Source organism: Pseudochaenichthys georgianus, chromosome 7 (genome assembly GCF_902827115.2).
Source record: "Pseudochaenichthys georgianus chromosome 7, fPseGeo1.2, whole genome shotgun sequence".
NCBI lineage: Eukaryota > Metazoa > Chordata > Actinopteri > Perciformes > Channichthyidae > Pseudochaenichthys > Pseudochaenichthys georgianus.
The window spans coordinates 14,430,505-14,437,840 of record NC_047509.1 but is presented as its reverse complement, the minus strand read 5'-3'; the positions used below and the strand labels follow the sequence as shown (position 1 = coordinate 14,437,840).

General features: G+C 41.5%; 1 long non-coding RNA gene across 1 annotated transcript; it reads left to right on the top strand.

The window, feature by feature from the left end:
* The first annotated feature begins 5,078 nt into the window (after positions 1–5,078).
* On the top strand, positions 5,079–6,072 carry LOC117449035 (uncharacterized). The gene is made up of 4 exons (XR_004552440.2): positions 5,079–5,162; positions 5,253–5,447; positions 5,610–5,785; positions 5,893–6,072. It is a non-coding gene; the product is annotated as an uncharacterized lncRNA (long non-coding RNA).
* The last annotated feature ends 1,264 nt before the right edge of the window (positions 6,073–7,336 follow it).

Genomic DNA, 7,336 nt, shown 5'->3' with positions numbered 1-7,336 from the left:
TAGGTTGATTTATTATGTGCTTGTAATTTTGTAATGCTTGTAAGTGAATAGGAATACACTGGGAATGAAAAGCAGCTTGTTGTGGTAATGCATGACTACCGTACTTTTCGGACTATAACTATAAGCCGCGACTTTTTTCCCCATTCTTTTTGTACAGCTAACGGCCACTAGGGAACCTCCTAAATCTATGGATTTTACAGGTAAAATTAACCACCTTTAACACTATGGGCTCTATGACCGGTCCGCGCCCGCCACCTTTAAGCGGCGGGCTCCAGCAGGAAAAGCTGGAGGCCGGAAAAGAGTGAGACAGGTAGCGCGCCAAAGTAAAAGTGGAACCGAGAGACAGAACGAGAGCAAGACAGACGGACAATTTAGCTGCTGCGGCTTATATGCAGGTGCGCTTTATAGTCCGAAAAGTACGGTACTTTATTGAAGGAGGAAGAAGACAGGGCCAGAGCAGCATCTAGCAGGAGCAGAATCCGCTGGGTAGGCAAAGATGCTCAGGGGTGTCCTCTAAAAAGGAGGAGCAGAAGTGGGGCAACCTGCCGACGTACTAAAGGTTTGTGCATGTATACAGGTATTCATGATTAACATATCATTTTTGTTTTGATTGTTTGCAACATGATTGGTACAGCATGTTTCAGCTTAGAGAGGTATTGAACAAATATCTGTTATTCCGTCGTAAGTATAAAAATTGGCCATTGTAATAAATAGTTAGAGTTGGTTAGAACTGTTAGAACTATTTTAATGCATAACATTTGCCTGCGATTGCCTCCTGTTCTCTGTAATTATTATCTGTTATCAATATATCTATTATTATAATTATAATTTTTCAGCCAGAACTGTTGCCATTAACAGTCCAGTGACTGTGGAACCAGCTGGAGCAACCTCTGCAGTACCCCCTCATCTTTTTGGTAGGATGACATTTACTATCATTGAAAGTTAGGAAATGTGTCAACATAACATCAAAGGAATACGTGATGCAATATGAGTACGCTGTTGTGATGCTGAACATTTTTTTTTTTGTTTGTTTCCAGAAGATGAGATTCAGCAATTGCAGGAGCTTTTGGTTGATCAACCATCAACCTCTTCCTCATGGTGCCTGCGCCAAAGTGCTGCCCAATTGGAGTGGCAAAAGGCAAGGCCCCATCACTTGGACAGCTTGCTGTCTTCAACTATGGTACCGGAAAGGAGATGCTCACATTGCTCCGCTCCTGCGGTCCTTCGCTGCAGAGAATGCATGCCCCTTGAATGGTTGTGTCATGACTGTGACATTTCTAAACACAGCATACACACCCTTCATAACAGGGAGTCCTTCAATGAAGGATATTTCAAATGTATTCCCCCAACAATGTCACTAGTCAAGACAAATGACATGTTCACTTTGAGACACCAAGGTATTTCACTTAACACAATTTAGCCCCAAGTGGTTATTTTATAACTTTCCTAATGTGCTGGTAGTTTAAGACATATTTGTAACCTCTCTTCTCAGATCGTCTTCTGCCTACTGGTAGGCCTTCACACTCGTGTAACCCTGAAGGTGTTACAGAGTCTATAGGCAGGCCTGTCATTTTCGTCTGCATTAATGGTATGATTTTAAGTGTTCTTTTTGTCACCCTAATACAGGTAATGAATGCGATTGTTTTTACTAAACTGTATTTGTTATTAGGGCGTTATGATTTGCATCTGCCCAAGAGGGTGTGCAACACATGCCATTACAAATGGACAACTGATTGGGGAGACCTCATTAGAAGCGGTTACTGGCCAGCTTCTGTGAACGGAGACACGTTATATTCCACGGATGTCTTCAAATCTTTTGAGGACCTGAAGGCTGTGGCACCAGGTTTGTCCAGACAGGCCTTTTTACAGATGCTGGAATGGAGGACACAGCATTATGGGAGGGTAAGATGACTTTCACTAAGTATTGCATAAGTAGAGGGCATTGTGAAAGGATGCATTTTATTTTGTGTAGATGAAATATGTTGATTGAAAATATGTTTATGTCAAAATAACTAAATTGAAAAGCTTACAATGTTACTGAAAGTAGTTTAACTAGTGTTACATTAGAGCTAAAAACCTAGCACTGCTATATGTAGGACATACTGTATAAGATCAAACATATCATAATCCAACCTTTGTTCTTTACTGAAGAACACAATTTGTATGATGAAAAACATTGTGCTCTTCTGTGGGAAAAAATGGGATTCTGTATTGTACTGTACTGTATAGAGTCATGGTGCATATGACAAAAGTTGAAATAATGTTCCTTCTCTTCCAGCATCTGCCAATCCTAACCTGACATTCACTTTTCAGGATATCGTGTGTTAGGGATACTCCTAATAGCCCCCCTCTTGCCTCCAACCACTGTGAAAGTCTTCCTGTTTCCTCGTATTATTCTGACATGTGTAAGGTAACAATTATGCTTCTCAAACTTCCAGACAGGAAAAATCCATGGAGATGTCTTCCAAAGAAGCTTTCTGGAGTATATGGCCTGCCAGTACGAGTGCCAGAAAATGACGTGTGAGGAACCCTTCTCATGCCCAGCTTGTACTCCCAAAATGTTGGCTGTGTCAGTGGATGGGAATAGGAAACAGTACCGTTTCCGACAGTCACAGAGGTACATCTTTTTTGTATGTCAATTGAATTGAAGAAGTAGCCTATCAATGATGATAATAATGAATTGAATATTTATTTTTGAATTTAGGATCGATGAACCACTTTTTAAAGGGCCGTTCATCATGGAAGACTCGGCTGTCACAGACTTTGTTGACAAAGTCAGAACAAATGTAAAATGTGTAAGCACAACATTTTTTTCCTATCATTTTTCTAGCCTTTACTTGTTTTGAGAGTGTAACATTAAAATGTCTTTAATTGTAGACCCCAGGAAAAGGTACATGTGGTACCAGCCAGTGGTCAGCTGCTCGAGAGACAGCAAGAGGAGCCAGCAGGCTTGATGAAGAGGGGTTAGAGGTGGCTGTATGTAGACATGGAGTGCTACTGAAATCTCTCAACATGTTCAGAGGAGAAATATTTGCCTACCCCTTGTTCCTTCAAACGCAGTTTCAAGCTACAAACGTGCATTTTTATTGCACAGATATTGCTTGTAAATACTGGCCCTACCTCGAGAAAGTGGCAAAGACAATGCCAGAACTGCGACCTTTGCTAAAGGCCCTGTCACACTGTCCCGAAATTGACACCCGATGGACACACGATAAAGGAAATGTCCAAATTCGGCTGTGATCGTAGCAACATCGGGCCATTCGTGAGGGCATCTAAGCCATCGTATGACCGCCGGTGGAGTTTCTCAGACTCCGGCAGCAACTTCGTGAGCGGCAACTTCGTAAGGCACTCGTGAGGGCATCTTGTCAAATCGTGTCATCTTCGTGTTATCATCGGTGCATTCACATTCACTCTGATCGGGGCGAATGCCCGATGGCACCGAGGATAACAAGATGCCCTCACGATGGCCTTACGAAGGGCAAAATTGACACACAAATTCAACACGAAAATGAACCTTCGCAAGGTCCTTCGGCAATTTTTTGGCATGCCAAAGATTTTGCCTCCGCTCACGAAGTTGCTGCCGGAGCCTGAGAAACTCCGCCGGCGGTCATACGAAGGCTTAAGATGCCCTCACGAATGGCCCGATGTTGCTACGATCACAGCCGAATTTGAACATTTCCTTTATCGTGTGTCCATCTGGTTGTTTTATTGCACAACAAAATCATGTAAATATATTATGTAAATAACCCAATTTGTGTTCTGTGAAACTAAAAAGGATATAATATATTATTTTGAAGGACAGTTGACAGGAAATTGTTGTTGTTATGGAAACAACATTACGGAGAAAACTTAATATTTTCTACATATAAAGACGGATAAAGTAAAGAACAAAGTCTGAAGATATCAGTACAGTATCATAGTACTGTAACATAATTGTTTTTGGTACTTTCATTGCAGTTGTATGTCTTAAATGTAATGTAAATGTTGCCTTCGTGTGTGGTTCGGAGCCATCTTCGTGCGAAATTCACAATTCCATATTCGTGTGTCCATCGGGTGTCAATTTCGGGACAGTGTGACAGGGCCTTGAGCATGCAACCGTTTCTCTCGGTCATGCATGCCAAGGCCCATTCCACAAAGTGTGAGGTAGGCCCACTCTTATATTATTGTGATTGTAAGAATTTTTTTTAATTCATCTATGACATATAATATATGTGTACTTGTTAGATTGTGTGGAGTGGGAGAAATGTGGAGGGTGCTGGTTCGACGGCCGGGGAAGAAGTGGAGATGGTGAACAGCTTTCTGTCACGTTGTGCCATCACAACTAAGTACATGAAAAAATCAGGTATGTCCTCTTGTCATTAGACCAACATAATTCTGTCTTGAAGTTATTATCCATCTCTTACTTTACTTTATCTTTGTCTTTGATGTAGTCTGTTTCAACAGTACTAGAGTTTTTATGAGTTGATTTCTAAATACCCAAGTTATATTATCTGCTTGTCAATTTTACTTTTAAAAACAGCTCGCAATGACATTTTGACTGTCCATGCAATGGGATGGAACAGACGGAAGCAGGAAAACCTTCATGTGGTGTTGGCCAAGAGATATGTCAAGGTAATTGGCCATTCAAGCATAGGCATGACAAGATTAGATTTGTAAGGCTAATGTGAAAACCTGTCACAAACAAATAATTGTCCAAGCTGGTAAAGTGTTGGATACTGAGTGCTTGCGCAGGTCTGGAAAAGTTTGAATGATTAATTACTGTTTTCAAGACATGAAAAGTTATGGAAATTTGGGTGAAAATGTTGAAAATACATCTGTATCTGCAACATCTTTTTTACAACAGACAATCACAATGTTGGAGGGTGAGACTCAAAAAATGAAGGACACCTGCGAAGAGCTTGGATGCCCTGAGGACAAAGTCCAACAATGGGTTAATGATGTTAGAGACTGGGCAACAAACGGCATGCTGTTTCCTAACTTGATAGTATAACATTGTTATTTAACGTATAGTATTAACACCAATGTTTTCTTTGTCCTCAAACTGTGTTTCTTGTTATTTACCCAAGACAACACATCAGGCGACAATCAGTCTCTCCAGATGTCCATTGAGCGGCTATTTCTAGGGCTGTGCCAAAAGAAAGCTTGCCTCTATAGACAGACTGGTAAGTTATTATTATTCAGTTGCAGTCATGTAATTAAAAAATTCCATTGAACATTGTTTCTGTAATCTTTTTTACAATTACGTCATATAGACAGCAATAAGATTCGGCAGTTGCGTCGCAAAAGGTTAAGGGAGGAAAATACCAAACTCTTAGCGGCAATACGCCAGTACAACACCGGACAGCCTCCTGAAACAGAAATCCAGGAAGAAGAGGTGGAGAGAAGACTGTCTGCAGAACAGCAAACAACAGACAGTCTAATATGGCCATGGGAAGTGCAAAGTCATGGTAAGAGCTTCTCTTGTTTGTGTTTATATAATATGTTTATTTTCTGGCACTAAGCAAGACCTATAACACCAGCTTCCCAGTCAATGGACTATGACCGGTCACTTATCCTACTGGTGCATGTCTTGGTCGGTAATGGTATGCTTGCTGTTCCTCTCTCTTCAGAATCGGTGTCCATTTTGGCCCAAAAAAAGTCTTCGATGCCTACATGGGCAAAAGGAGACTTGTGGAGGAGAGGGCCATAATTGTGAGGGAGATGAGGCAGCACTGCCTTTATCTGATAAGTCAGGCTGACAAGATCAGGATGCAGATGCAACATGTGTCATGTGGAGGACATAGTGGTAAATTCCATGATACCATACCCAAATACTACTTAACATCCACAGTGTGTACGAGTAACAAAAATGAGATGCCTTTTCACTATTCTATTCTCTATGTTCTGCCCTAGACATGACTCAAGAAGGGAGAGATGGATTAGCTAGTCTTCTAAAGAAAAGACTTGCTGACGTGGACACACACATCCAGCATCTTTCTTCGGCCTACAGCCTGGCAATCGGACCAAATGTCCCTCAATGGCCTGATGACTCTGTGGAGAACCATGACCAAGACAGTGACATCAGTGATGACAGTGAGGAAGACCCTGATGAGGACATCACACACACCCTACCCCCACCTTGAGGAAAGGACGCTGGGGCACAGCGCCTCTCTCCCCCCCCCCCCTACCCCTCCTGAGGAAAGGACGCTGGGGCACAGCGCCTCTCTCCCCCACCCTACCCCCTCCTCAGGGCCGGCCCTCGGCATAGGCAGTATAGGCGAATGCTAAGGGCATCAACCCATAGGGGGCGCCGAAAATTAAAAAACAAACAAAGTTAGAAATAAAAAAATATATATATTATATATATATAATAATATAATATATATATATTATCTTATACTAACAGAACTACGCCTATATTGCGTACAGCACCCATAAACTATGGCACACCCCCCCCCCCCCAAATCAAGTTGAACTGGCCCAGTCCCAGTAAAAACCAAATGTTTATGTGAAATTGTTCTTTTATTGAAATAATGGTTTTAGTGTGCAATTATAGGTTTTAATTTTGTATTTGTATTCATTTAAAATAAATCAAACTCCCAAAAAACGTACACAGCTTCTGTGTGCTTTTATTAACAATTGGAATTTACTGTGTAAGCGGCCGCGAGGGGGAGAGCTTTAGAGAGCTCTCTCCAGAAAGACTGAGCGGCTCTGATAACCTCAGCTCAGTGAGGTAAAGGCACACCTTTATATGATCATTATAGTTATAAAAAAATAAGAGAATAGGTGAAAAACAGGTATAAAATACTGACAGTACAGCAGGGGTGGCCAACCAGTTAGAGGTTGAGAGCCAATAATTTCCCTGCGTTACTGCAAAGAGCCACATTATACACATAGGCACACATGCTGGGTGTATGTCCCCCCCACCTCTCTCTCTCCTTTCTGTGTGCTCCCTCAGTCTCTTCCTCTGTGTGCCACTCTCTCTCACACATAGAACATGAACATCTAAACATTTACAATAATTGACCCACACACTCGGACACACCCTCCCTCACACAGACACACATACCTCTGCTCAGTCAGAATTCTTGTTAATGTCACACACCATGATATTGACTGAAATGTACTTAACCTCTCCTACCAGTATTAAGACCAGAGGCCAGTTATCGTCAACCAATAACATTGTGTGCACTCTCACACACAACCTCTCACTTCAAATAATGTGAAAAAAAAGTTCTTATCTTACTATGCATGTTGCTTCTTTGAACTAAGTGAACATTCTGGAATGAATGAACAATCCTTAAAAATGTGGCTTGTGAGGAAAATGTAAACGTTTGTATTTAAAACAAACCAATGA